Below are 15,187 nucleotides of genomic sequence, written 5' to 3' on the forward strand. Positions count from 1 at the left end.
ACTTTGCACATAACTGCAGGTGACAAATTTGCTAAACTTTCTGCCACCTTCCTTCAATTTCCAGTAAGTCTTTTCTAATCTGTTAAGACCTCATCTGCAGCCTCAATCTTATGCGTTTACAAATCATTTTCTTAAGACTCTTCAAACTCACGAACACTCTCCTCCAAGTCCTTCTACCTTCTGCCTTCTGCCACTTTCAAAGCCAATCTTTCATTTTAGGATTTTGTTATGTCATCATGCCACTTTTAAGTACCAAAATCTTTATTAATTCTCTATTGCTTTATAACAAACTACCCCCAAAACACAGTATTTAAAGCCACACACATTTCTTATATCATGCAGTATGTGAGAGTCAGAAATTCAGGAGCAGCTTAGCTAAGTGCTTCTGGCTCAGGGTCTTTCAAGAAGTCCCAGTCAACTGGGAAACTGTCCACTGGGGCTACAATCATTTGATGGCTTAACTGGTACTACTTCCAATATGGTTCATTCCCATGGTTATTGGCAGGATACCTCAGTTCTTCACTGGCTATTTGGCAGAATACCTCAGCTCCTCACCACATATGCCTCTCCATAGAGCTGCCTAGCTCCCCCTAAAGCAAGTAATCTAAGAGAAAGAGAGACAGAAACCATCATGTCTTTTGTCTTTTTTGACTAAGCCTCAAAAGTGACATACCATCGTCATGCAAGTATGTGACCAACAGGTTGATCACACATACCAACCAAGCTACAGTGTGAGAGGGGGATTACACAAGGGTGTGAATACCGGGGAGTGGGAATCATTGGGTGCCATTTTAGAGGCCAGCTGTCACAGGACTTTGTCATGATTCAAATAAACTTAAAAATTTTTTACGATAATTACAAATTTGAAAGCTTATTGAATGTTTGATGATATTAAGGAATTATTGTAAATTATATTTTTTGTGTTATAGCAAAAAATTTTAAGCTTATCTTTTAGAGGTACATATTAAAATATTTAGAGATGTAATGATATAATATATGGGGCATACTTCAAAATAATGAGATGGGGAAAGTGGCTGGTAGTATAAAGCAAGATTGGTTATGAATTGATAATTAATGAAGCTAAGTATAATAGGTAAATGGGAGCTCATTATTTTATTCTGCATACATTTATATGTTTTAATAATTTCCATAAAAAGTTTTTAAAAAGAGACCATAAAAAGAGTAGAAGTAAGCCACAAATTGGGAGGAGGTCTTTACAACCCATATTACTGGCAAAAGGATTTATATTTAGATTGCGTAAAGAACTACTACAATTTAATTTTTTTTTAAAAGATAGGTGATGCTCTCTCCACACCTCCCCTTCAAACAGGCGATTCATAGAAGAGAAAACCTGAAGAGATTCTCAACCACAGGAAATAGCATTTCACACTCACCACTTAAGCAAAAATTTGAAAGTCTGACAATATCACCAGAACAATTATACATTGCTGGTTGGAGTATAAGTTGATATAATCAATTTGGAAAAACAATTTGTCTAGTAAACTTGAAGATGCACATCTTCTATCACCCAGGAGAAATGTGTACCAGGATATATAAGCAAAAAAATTCATAACAGTATTATTTATAACAGTAAAAAGTTGAAACAATTGTTTATCAACAATCAAGTGGTTAAACACATTGTTTATGCTCATGCAGTAGAATACAACAGTGGAAAAAAATGAATTACAAATCAATGGACATGGATGAATCTAACAATACTGAGGAGCAAACATTCACAAAAGAAGGATACTACTACTATAAATTATGGAACCAATAAAAGTAAATAATATCTTGTTTAAGGGTATGAACATAAGTAAATTTATAAATTCAAGCAAAACAATGATAATCGTAAAATCAAGATAAGTATCTAGCTGCAGAAGGAAGGGACTAGAATAAAGAAGTACACAGGCGCGTAAAAGTAATTATACATGTTGGTTTAGCCAGTATAATCCTGGTTTGCCCATTTTCCTGGTATAATAATAGCACTCTTTCATTCTCAAAAGTGTTCTGGTTTGGATAATACATTATATATTCATCCTTTTTAAAGTCACTTTTTCCCTTTTAATCTGGAAGGAGGGCATATAGATCTTCATTGAATCATTCTTCCTTATATCATGCAGGTATTTTACAAATATTCATTTGAAATTCGCCAAATTTGATAATGTAATTTTAAATCTTGGCCAGTGACAACAGTAAAAAAAAAAAAACATGTAGGATAAATGTGAATAGGATTTGAATGAAACCTCTATCTGGGTGGACGTGGAGATAAATATTATACCATGTGCCTGGCATTGTGTTAAGCCCTTTACAGACATTCATCTTCATTGCAAGACTTTTAGGTAGGTATTATTACCTCCATTTTACACATGAAGAATCTGAGGTACAAAAAGTATACATAACTTAGCCAAAGTCATACTGTAAGTGACAGCAAAATTTGAATCCAAGCAGCGTGACACCAGACTACATGCTCTTAACCATAATGCCAGTCTGTAATAGACATTCTTAACCTTTTTTTCCCATGGATCCCTTTGGCAGTCTGATGTAGCCTATAAAGCCCTTTTTTGAATCATGTTTTCAAATGTGTAAAATATGCTTAAGATTATAAATGAAACCAATTGTACTAAAGCATAGTAATCAAGATAGTCAACAAAAGTGTGCTATACAGATGCTTTATTTTTTATGCATCAAATAAAATCTAGTAGAAGGTCTAATAATGTCTATGATTTTAAAGTGGTGAACATCAATTGTATCTTGAATATTCTACAAATTTAATAATATTATGGGAAAATTTCTGTAATTTCTATAAATGAAAAAGTAACCAGTACTTTTGATAACACTGTGGTTTTTACCTATGTTCACAATTGAAAGAAATGCTAAATTTCACTTTGAAATTAGCAAAAATTAATGTATAATATTTTTTTCCCATTGAAATTCAAAGCCTTCTGTTTTATGACCTTAATTCATAGACTTTCTGACATATAGTTTACTTCAGAGAAGTCATATTTCCCACCCCACCTCCCACTTTCTGGTTTGAAATTATACTCAAAATGAGATACACAAATTTATTAGAGGTAAAAAATATTTCCCCATGTGGCTATCTTGAATGGATGATGAGAAACAGGAAAGTGTTACAATGACAAGATGTGCATATAGATAATGGGATGATTGAAACTGCTTTAGAGTGTTTTATATAGTTCCAAATATTCACATTGCACATGTAATTATTTATAAAAGAATTTGTTATTGATACCACAGTGCACTGCAATATGCTATTTGTCAATATCTGTAGCAATGCAACAATCAGAAAAGAAAATTCAAATAGCTGGACACCTTTGAAAAGTTTCATGGTGCTAAAAGAAAAACATCTGACAAGTTTTTGATTTGCCTTTCTCATGATTTGATGTCCCAGCAGAGCAACTGGGGAACCTAATTCTGACCAACAAGGAGGAATTGCCTGGCTAATTGGAAGTGACAGAAACCTTGGGAGAAAACAACCACATACCAAGGATAATTATAAGAAGGTAACATGGGCCCTAAAGGATAGTGTCAAGAAATCTGAAACACCCAAATGAGGTGAGACTTGCAAAAAATGCTAAGACAGGACAAAGAATGGGCTTTTTAAAATTCTGTTCAGAGCCAGAAGATGATCAAGGAAGAGAAAAGCCCACTTGCAGTTTCTGGTATAAGGTTAGAGCCGACAGAGAAAGCAGAACTCCAGAAATATTTTTTTCCTTCATTCTCTACAAAGGAAACTTAAATGGGTTGACATAGTAGAAAGAACTATGTGTATTCGTGGGTCCGGCAAACCTGGGTTTGAGTCTCTGTTTCAACACTTAGTTGTTATATTACTCTGGGTCTCCTTTTTCCCGTCTGCAAAATGGAGATGACCATATCTTTCTCATAGGAGTGCTTGGAGTAATATAGAAGCAACACATCCAAAACACTGAGCCAGGGTCACAATTGTGACTCAATAAACAGCAACTTATTACTCAAAAGAGTAGTATAAATATTGACAGGAAGCAATACTCTTCCCAAATAGGGGGACAAATTCTAAGAAAGTAACAGTTCCAATTTAGATTACACCATCTGATATGAATGGCTTATGTTGCAGGCATTGAGGGTTGGGGAATGGGAGGAGGGGAGTACAAATGAGACCTAAGAACAACTGTTCTCATCTTTGAGGAATTATGGAAAACATAATAGGTGTTAGAACACCAAACAGGCAAATGTCTACCTTAAGGGTGAAAAGTGGAAATCTGAAACCTGGAATTATTTGCTCTCTTTGACTCAGTGATATTTTCTCCCATTGATGTAGTATTTATTTGTCCAGGGAAGGGGGACTCCCCCCTCCAAAAAAAGCAACTGAAACAAAGGAATAGATTGGATTTTCCAAAGAAATGCTTAAAACGAAGTTACAAGTCTTGAAAGCTAAGTTGATGGAGAAAGAACAGTTTTCTTGAATTTCTTCAAAGCTTCAAGAGGTAAAGCTTGAAAAGGAAAAAATTGTATCCTTAAGCAAGATATAATGGGTTGAATGATGGCTCCCCAAAAAGATATGTCCATGTCCCAATCCCTGGAACCTGTGAATGTTACCTTGTTTAGAACAAAGGTGTTTACAGATAAAAATAAGTTAAGGCTCTTGAGTTGAGATCAGTCATCCTGGATTGTCTGGTGGGCTGTAAATCCAGTGACAGGTATACTTATGTGACAGAAGAGAACACATGGAGAAGAGGAGGCAATATGACCACAGAGGCTAAGATTGGAGTGATGTGGCAATAAGTGAATGAATGCTGACAGCTACCAGAAGCTAGAAGAGGCAAAAAAACAGATTCTCCCCTAGGTCTTTCAGAGGAAGTACAGCCCCGCTGACATCTTGATTTCAGACTTCTGGCCTCAGAACTGTAAGAATAAACTTCTATTGTTTTAAACCACCAGTTTGTGGTAATTTGTCATAGCAGCCCTACAAAGTTAATACAGAGAGTTTAAAAGGGATCTGTAGTAATATCTCTGGTAGATTAGGTTTTCGTGGGTTGGAGGGAATAGGAGACTGAAATGGACGGTGGAGTGTAGAGAAGGTCTGAGGGACTCCTTGGAGGGAATGTGTGAACCAGAGTGGAGTTAGCAAATTATAGACTACATAGTCTCTGCCTTGACAGAGATTATTAGCTTAAAAGAGACCTCACAGGGTTACCCTGCATTGCTAGGACCAGGAAATCTTGTGTCAGGCAGCTAATGCAGTATTCAAAGTTGTGTTTGAATATTGTATTTCATGTTATCAGAGAGAGTTTCTGTTTGATTGGCAAATGCTTTCCACTCCCTACCCACTTGATCTGTCAGTAGTAACAGCTGTCTGTATGCTGGTACTTTACTCAATTCTATCTAAACTACTCAGTAAAAGAAGTACTTTTTCAATATTCCCTGGCAGTCTCAAACCATCATAAAGAAAGGATCATGGACAACTAAAGGGGTTCCAGTGATATAGAAGGGAATCCATATCACTTCAATCTTTACTTGACCAGGACTTTATTCATTCAATTGAGAGTCCCTCTCACCTCTAATTCCTTACCAGGACCACATTGATCCCAGGCAAGAATCTAAAAGGAATTATTAAAAGGATGCTCTGGCAGTATCAGAGAAAGCAATAATCAGTCAAATAGAATATGGGTTTACCAACTGGAATTTACTTGTCTAATTTTATTTTCTTCCTGACAGGGTTACCAGGCTAGTCTACTAATGAAATGTAGTAGACAATATTTATCTGTGCCCAGCACGTATTGACATTTTTCATCGTATACTTATGAGTAAATGGGGGAGGAAGAAGAGTTAGATGATAGACTGACTCCTGGATGGCAGTCAGCCTCTGCAAAGGTTTCTAGTGTAGAACCACTGTCCCTCACTGAGTCAATGCTGTATTTGTCTTGAAAAAATACATAGAACCATATTTATCAAAATTTCACCCAATTCAAAGTTGGAAAAGGTAGGGGGTTTTATAAACCTTAGAACAGCTTGATGTTGACTTTGGGCTAAAATCTAGATAGTCATTATTAGAATTATTAGAATCATAAAATTTTGGGATTCTAGCCATGTAAGTGGAGCCCAACCAATAGGGATTTTTAAGTTGATTCACTTACTTTGGTGTCACAAATTTATGGAACATCTACACTGTGTAAATGTCTATATTAGACTTTAGAAAGATGATTATTGTCCTTGGATTGCAGGAGTTTACTATCTGGTGAGTAAAACAGACTTGTAAACAGATCAAATATTTTACAGCATAAATATTCATCGTAAGGCATTATATTTAGGAAAATATAAAAAAAATTAACTGCATTTAATTGTTTGGGATGGAGTGGCACTAGCATATGTAAAACACCTTTAAGAGTTTAATTAGCTGGAAAAATATAATACTTGTCAAGAATATGACAGTGGGCTGATATTCTAGCTCATACAGATGACTTTCTAAAAATTAACTGGTTTAAACACCCAGAGGAGGAAATACAAATAGCTAATAGAGATATAAAAACATTTTAAAAAGTCATTCTCATTTGTAAGCAAATCAAGACAACAGAGTTTTAAAAAACTAATAATAGTATCCCATCCTTGCAAAGGTGTGGTAAAATGAGCACTTATATACTGCTGGTGCAAACATAAAATGGTAATATTATATACAAGATATACAAGTCATACTATTCAATGCAGCTATTTTCTTGTAGGAATCTACTTTAAGAAATAATCTAAAACATATACATAAACTATACATGAGAAAGTCCATAACAGCATTATTTATAATAGCAAAAAATGTTTAAGATGAATAATTAAATCATATGTCTTATGATGGAATGTCATAATAATCAGAATTGTGTCTTAAAAAGAGAGTGTCTGCTATATTATATTTATTATATTATACAAAGATATCAAATTATATCATATCATTACATGTTCAACTAGAAGTTTAGGGATCATGACTTTTCACTGTAAACCTTCTTGGACATTTTGAATTTTGGGCCATATGCATGTAACACGTTAAAGAAATAAACAAAATTTTAAAATATTCAGCTTAAAATATTAAAAATACATTTACAAATCTTTTTTGTACCATGTTAGGAAATACACTAAGTGAAATGCAAGGAAATTTCATTATTTACTGCATAGAATATGTATAGTTAGAAAATGTATTTACTCTGGCTGTGTTACTAGAAATATTTTGTTCAGTATTTTGCATCATAAGAAATCTGGGACTACTTTACATACAAGCAAGAAGGATGGTAAAGAAGCTCATCTAAGGAATGATTGGAAGAAAATGTGAATGTTTAGTCTGGAGTATGTTTGTAAGAGCATGATGGCTGTCTTCAAGTATCTAAAGTACTGTCCTGTGGAAAAGGGACCACACTTCCTCAGGAAAGTCTCAGAGAATGAAACTATACCCACTGGCAGGAGCTATAGTAAACCAATTCAGCTCAATGTCAAAACACTTACAGACTTGCTTACTTGTTTATGGTCCATTTCAGCTCAATATCAGGGAACACTTCCTATTAGAACTGGACAAAAAGAGTGAATTTCCAGTCACTTGAAGGATTCAAGCATGAATTGTCACCTACTTGATCAGACACTATAGAATAAATCCAAGCATCAGAAGTGTGGGTTTTGGTATGATTCCAGCTGTGTGAGAAGTTACTTAACCTCTCTGGGACTCAGTTCTCTGTAAAACAGGAAAGTTCGACTAAATAACTGTCATGTTCCTTTTGAGTTTAAAATTGTTTTGATTCTGCATTGGTTACATTTGGCTGTCATTTCCAGATTTAACAATATCAGCCTTTTATCACTTGAAATTTATCTCACTATACTGTGAGAATTAATCGAGGTGTTTAAAAAAGTATTTGTGAAAATGCAAAACACTATGTAAGGATAAGACATCATTATAGTTCAACATCATTGGCCATTTGGAAAATGTAAATTAGCACCACATTGAGATACCACTACACACCTATTAGAATGGCTAAAATAAATGGCTAAAATACTGATGATACTATGTGCTGACAAGATGTGGAGCAACTGTATCTCTCATACTTTGCTGATGGGAATAAAAACTGATACAACCACACTAGATAACAATTTGGCAGTTTTTTGTAAAGTTGAACATATCCTTACTATAAGACCCAATAATCCAACCACTGGGTATTTACTCTAGAGAAATGAAAACATACATTCACATAGAAATCTGTGCATAAATGTTCATATCAGCTTTATTTGTGATAGCCAAAAACTCGAAACAACCCAGATATCCTCCAAGGGGTGAATGAATAAACTGTGGTACATCCATATCATGGAATACTACTCAGTAACAAAAAGGAACAACCTTGATACACACAGCAGCTTGCATGAATCTCAAGGCTGTTATGCTGATGAAAAGCCAATCTCAAAAGGTTACATATGGTATGATGCCATTTATTTAACGTTCTTAAAATGAAAAAATTATAGTGACAGAGAACAGATTAATGGTGCCAGGGGTTAGAGTTGGGGAGTTACTTTGGAGGATGGAATGATTCTGTGTCCTAATTATGGTGATCACTACATGAATCTATTACATGTGATCAAGTTTTATAGAACAATATACCAAAAAAATTATGTTTATCTTCAAGGTTCTGGAAAGCCAGAAAATGTGTATTTTCATTCACTTTTTGTTTTCACTGACTTTTTTTATGTTTAGCTATGAGCTGTCTTGTAATCAATAATGGGGAATGTTGAAAAAAGTTTTTCTTCCTGAAGCATACTGTAGAAATAAGAGTGCGAGGTGTACTTATTTTATGGTAATTTCACTCCTTTTCTTTAAAGGAGTAAATGTTAAAATGTTAGGATAAATTCAGGCAAAGCTCACTTTTATTTATGGTCTTGTTTTTAAATTTTACAATCACATTTTCAAGGAATCCTCTGGAAAAAAAATTTACATAAATTTTCACAGCTCACTCAAATGCGATCTATTCTTCATTATTTATCTTATGACTAAAGAGACTATTAGCCTTGCCAGGTTCTACTTTAGCTGCTGATTCTCTCTGTTTATACTTAACTAAATTTCCTTCCATTCAAATTGCATAATAAACACAGGAGCTTAAAATTAATTCCTGTCCTAGGATGAGATCAGTACAGAGAGTTTGTCCCAAAAGTGAAATTGTCTTATAAGGTGATCCTTATGGATACTAAAATATTAGCCTCTCTCAGACAGTGTAAGACTGTTATTGCAGCTAACATTACCAATTCTCACTAATATTTTCAACCTTTTCTCTTTTTCTGATATGTACAGTAGTCCCCTCTTATCTGTGTTCCCAAAACAGTACATGAAAAATTCCAGAAATGAACAATTCATAAGTTTTAAATTGTGTGCTGTTCTAAGTAGTGTGATAAAATCTCACACTGTCTTTCTGCATCCAGGCTGAGATGTGAATAATCCATTTGTTCAGTGTATCCACTCCGTGTATACTACCCACCCATTAGTCACTTAGTAGCCATCTGGGCTATCAGATCTACTGTTGAGGTGCAGCATTGCTTGTGTTTAGGTAACCCTTATTTTACTTAATAATGGCCCCAAAGGTCAAGAATAGTGATTCTGTCAATTCAGAAATGCCAAAGGACAGCCATAAAGTGCTTCCTTTAAGTGAAAAGGTGAGTATAGTACAATTAGATATTTTGAGAGAGAAAGAAAGACCCCATTTACATAACTTTTATTACAGTATAATGTTATAATTGTTCTATTTTATTAATAGCTATTGTTGTTATTCTCTTACTGTGCCTGATTTATAAATTAAACTTTATCATAGGTATGTATGTACAGCAAAGGCAAATACTTTGTATGTATAGGGTTTGGTACTGTCTGTGGTTTCAGGCATCCACTGGGTATCTTGGAATGTTTTCCCTGCAGATAAGGGGGCACTACGGTAAAAGATTACATTCTTAGTTCTGCAAGTTAGGCAAGCCCATAGGACTAGTTCTTCCTATGGACAGTGACTAGAGGTGATGTATTCCAGGCCAAAGCATTTAAGAGTCAGTGCATGATTCACCATGCTGTCTTTCCTAGCACAAGGAACCCTCAGGCATAACACTGAGATGGAGATACCAGAGGAAGGAAGCAATCTGGAATGTTGAACCATTACATGAAGGGCTGTACTGGAGAAATTCCTGGACTCTTAGCAGATGTGCCTGAATAAGAAACGTTTATGTGATAAGCCTCTGAGATTTGGGTATAGTTCATTACTGCAGCAGCATCTAGCCTATCCAGACAACGAGAATCCATATACTAATTTTGCCTATATTAATGCTTTCTGCACATCAGATGAATATTTACATATAAGTTGTCAATTTTTCCAATAAGAAAATATTTAATATAATAAACATTTCAATTAATAACTTATTCAATTGGTCTCCTCCACCAACTTAAGATCTCAAATTTTTAATCTAAATGAATAATATTTTTAATTATACATACCTCTATCTCAAACTTATACCTTATGTTAATCATTACCAACCAATAAAAAGGATACATTTCTTTTTTTATGCAGTCTTTTAATTCACTAACCATTGATGTTTCTGGTCACGTGCCCTGGGAAGCAGACCCTGAGATAGAGATTTGTATGTAGGTAAATGTATTAGGGAATTCTCTTGGGTCAACACTTAGGGTGCAATGCAGGATTGGGCAGAGGGAGAAACTGGACTGTGATATAGTTACAACAAAACCTAAGCCAACACTATGGGTGGCTCTTAAACTAGGGTGGCCCTTCAGAGGGTTCCAAGTTGAGGCAAGGGGACTGGACCTTCATATACTCACCAATGACCAGTCATTGGATAAAGACGGCCCCCTGTAAGTGGGTGTGACCGTAGATAAGGCAATTCCTAATGGAGCTGACGTCTTGAAAGCTGTCATCCAATAGCATTCCCAGCAGCTGGACAAGCAAGTCCTTCAGTCCTAAAGAGGAATCTGGTGTCAGTGGAATCTACCTCAGTGTGCAGTACAACTGAGGATTAGAAAGGCTTGTATCTGTCTGAAGTTGTTAGATGATCACCACCACCACAATTACTATCATCATTGTCATCATCACCACTACCACCATCACTACCACATTCACTTACAACTTTACTTACGCACCCCGCACTTATCCTAAATGCTTGGAAATTATTAACTTGTGTAATTCTCAAAATAACCCTATAACATAATCTCGAATGCTTTGTCTTCAAAAATAAAAATCAGTATAGGTGCTTTCTGCAACATATCTCAATTTCAGAAATGCTTTGCTAATGATCATTCAGTAATTTTTATTGTAAGTTACTCTATCCAGTACAAGCAGCCCCATTCAGATATTATCATTTGCCAGGATAGTTACTTTTTTCATGGGTTGCACCTTCTAAATCATTACGATGCCTGTAATTTATTTTAAAATAATTGAGTATAGATAATGTGATATTATGTGTGAATAGATATATCTGTTTATTTTGACTACATCAAAAGTGCTGCTGCTTGCCATAATTAGGAATTCACACTCCCAGTTAAGGTCAGCTCATAGTTAATCAAAAGGCACTCTCTAGAGGAAGATAGGACAAGTGCTTTAGTCATGTTTATCTTGAACAACACCAGAATTTTGCTAAATGACATATGAATATTAGCAATGGGTTTTCATTGGTGACATTAGTGTTGTTCATGGTATGGGGATTGGCTAATATATTTTAGACATTTCACTTTTGCAGAATAGGGTGTGAAAATTTAGCAAGCACTAAATCTGTATCCTTAGGAAAGGCACCAAGGTTTGATCCCTAAAACATCCTACATCCAGCTGTTGAGTCAGTGGATTCGGGTTGCCTGATTCCTGCCTCTAAACATTGCTGCATCTGCCTTAAGTGAACTTTCATGCATGCTGTAGTCATGTGGTACCCAGTCTGCAAATTGACCCTCAATGACCTTAATACCAATGCTTCTTAGTATTCATCTCTTTATGTAGTTCCCTCCCACACTGAATAGAGATGACCTGTGTAACCAATAAGATATTCTGGAAATGAAGATACATGACTTCCAAGGAAAAGTCTTAAAAGACATCGCAGACTCTGCCTTGTTGTCTCTTGGATTATCTATTGTTGAGGGAGATAGCTACCATGTTATGAAGCTGTTCAAGCAACCTTGTGGACAGATCCATATGGGGAGGAACTGAGATCTCTCGCGTGTAGTCAACATTAACTTGGCAGCCATGTGAGCAAGCCATCTTGGAAGCAGATTCTCCAGCCCCAGTCAAACCTTCAGGTAATAATAGCACTAGCCATCACCTTAACTCACAAGAGACCCCTGAATTAAAACTACCCAGATAACTTGACCTATACCTGATCTACAAAACCTGTGAGATAATAAATATTTATTGTTGTTTTAGTCACTAAATTTGGGGGTAATTTGGTATACAGCAATAGAGAACTAATACATCATAGTATGTGAAAGGACAGAGAGCTGGAACTTAATTGGGCTTATAAAAGAGACTGCGTGAACTATTTTAATGTAAGCCTCCTGCTAATAACTATTTACTTTTAAAATGTCTGTTTATATGACAGAATTTGTCTGAGACTTGCTTTCACTGTAACTAAGTAGCAAGGCTACATCAAAGTAACCACCACCTTTCACTTATCTCAAAAATTGGTGGCTACTTTTATCTGTCAAAAAGAACAAAATAGTTGTGCCTGACTTAATTGGGTTAGAATATTTTGTAAGAGAGTCCTGTTGGTTTTTCTGCCTACTGTAGCTTCATTCTATCCACTTTATCACTACCATCAATCCAGGCTACCTTCATCTCTCACCTGGACCACAACAAAAATCTTCTCCCTCGTTTATTCATATCCATTAGCCCTGTTCTGTCCCATTGTCATATTAAAGTTACACTGATCCTTTTAAAACATATCTCTATTCATGTAATTCCACCACGACAACTGCCCCCATTTAATATTTTTTAGTGCTTGGAAAAGGTAAAGCAAAGACATAACACAGTCTACAAAACCCCTGCGAGGTCTGGGCCTACCAACCTTTTGAGCACTGTCTCGCACTCTTCTTTCTCTTGCTCTCTGTGATCCCACTTCACTGGCCTTCCTTTAATTACTTGTACTGTTCCTATTCCCACACACCACAGAGAATTTGTATGTGGTCTTTCCTCTGCTTTGAAATCTCTTTTTATCTAGTTCAAGTCTACCTATCCTTCATATCTAGTGCACATGACAGTTCCTCAGCAAAACTTTCCCCAGTCTCCCTGATTTACTCTTATATCGTTATGCATCCTTCCTTTCTGCACCTATCCCATTGCAATTTTACATTTGTTTGTGTAATTACTTAATTAAGGTTGGTGTTCACTGCTAGAGCTTACATTCTATAAGAGCATTCATGCATGCCCTAGAGCCAACCACAGTGCTACGAACATAGTGCGTATTTGATGAATGTTTTATTAAAATCTGAATAATGGATTCACTAATTGAATGGACTCAGGTGTCCATGAATGTTGTTCAAAGCCAGAGTGCTTAGGTTCAAATTCTGGCAGTTCCTATGTAATGTTAAGAACAATTTTACCCCCTTGTTTCTTAGATTTGTTCTCCATAAATTGGGAATAATAATTACCTTATAGGGTTTGGCAAGGATTAAATGAGTTAATATACATTAAGGGCTTAAAGCCATACTATATATGGCAACTGCAATTATTATTATTTATATACTCAGTCATTTTGTCATGCTAGTTGCTTAGGCCATAGCCACCAGTTCCTTGGATAAGTTCATGCTTTTCTTGTGCATATCAAATTTCCAGTATCTATGTAAAAACAAGATGCTATATCAAAGATTTAAGTTTAGGGCAGAGTATATAAGTCTTTTGGGGCTGCCTAGTTTTGATTAAGGTGTAAGATGCTAATGTTAACCCTCATAATCACCGGTGTTTACATGGTAACCTACTATTTATACAAAAAGTCCAAGGAAGCAGGGTTTGAATTAAATGAGAATATCAAAGACTTCTATACTTATCTTTTACTAGGGCACAGTTTCTGCACCCAAAAAATTGAGCCCACCATCTCTCTCTGAGTTTTTGCATTGGTTACTTATTAGTATTTCAAATAATGGCAACATATTAACATTACACATACTGTAATATTATTGATCTCTTTGGATTATAGATCTTCCATACACTGACTTTAAACTGTACTTTAAATTGACTTTAACTGCAGTTAAAGCTACAGGTTTGTAACTGTTGGACAGCATCTGCTATAAACCATTGAAATGATGTCACTTCATATTTGACAGTAGAAACATTCTTCATGCTCAGTACAAGGGCAGAAATGGTTGGACCTTGTTTAGCTGCTAATGCTTTTTTCAGAAGTTGTGAATGCTGGCATTTTATTTTACTCAGGGACCCCACCAAAGACAAGTCCATTGTAAGCTGCCATTAATTTCGGCAATCGGTCATAAACTGAAGGGCTGTTCTAGGTAAGTGTTACCAATGATGCATTCTGTTCTTTGTTTACTACCAACCATGAAAAACAAGACTTTGTGCTTTCCAGAGAAACCGAGATCACCCAGTCCTTGCAACTTAGGTCATTTCAGTCTGGGAGGGAAAAAAATAAAGACAAAACAACTCTTTTCAACTTTTTGCCAGTTCCTTCTGGCTTTTTGAGAAGGAGATACCTCTGAAAGAAAATAAATCAAAGTTATATGGGATTAAGGGCAGATCAGATAGCTATACTTTGTAGTCTGTAGAAAACAGAACTAACTTTACTGGGAAAGAGATCATGTGTTATAAGGAGCAGAGAAAAGTTTACTAGCCTAAAACACCAACTTCAATTCCTCTGCCAATTTCTCGGGCCTTAAAATTCCACCATTAGAAATTATTTTGTTTGCATTTTAAAAGATAATTTCTCAAAGCAGTTACCTGTGGGGAAAAAAAGAGAATTCTCTATCAATTTCTTTTCCTGAAACTGAATTTTGAAAGCACTGAGACCAAAAGATTACACTAGCTCCTGAAAGCTCTGATTTGACTATAGGAGTACTGTGGAGAGAAAAGGTTGGAAGAGCACAGGTGATATTTGAAGAGAGGCTAGAGGGAAATCTCTGGCCATAGAAAACAAAGATTTCAATGTATGATGACTAGGAGAAGAAAGAGAGAAAAGAAGTGGATTTTTTTTTTTCCATTTGCTG

General features: G+C 35.6%; 1 long non-coding RNA gene across 26 annotated transcripts in view; it reads left to right on the plus strand.

Moving 5' to 3' along the window:
- Positions 1–15,187, plus strand: part of LOC109448666 (uncharacterized) — a 36,764-nt gene that overhangs the window by 11,207 nt on the left and 10,370 nt on the right. For 6 of the 26 annotated variants that reach the window (XR_016020650.1, XR_016020673.1, XR_016020657.1 and 3 more), the window contains 2 exons: positions 3,410–3,521; positions 14,403–14,479. This is a non-coding gene — a long non-coding RNA (uncharacterized LOC109448666). Of the gene's footprint in view, positions 1–3,409; positions 3,574–4,315; positions 4,482–11,981; positions 12,278–14,402; positions 14,480–15,187 lie in introns of all 26 variants that reach the window. The other 20 variants (XR_016020651.1, XR_016020652.1, XR_016020653.1 and 17 more) reach the window with 10 other exon arrangements.

This window comes from Rhinolophus sinicus, chromosome 3 (genome assembly GCF_057876585.1).
Source record: "Rhinolophus sinicus isolate RSI-liver-muscle chromosome 3, RSI-T2T, whole genome shotgun sequence".
Classification (NCBI taxonomy): domain Eukaryota; kingdom Metazoa; phylum Chordata; class Mammalia; order Chiroptera; family Rhinolophidae; genus Rhinolophus; species Rhinolophus sinicus.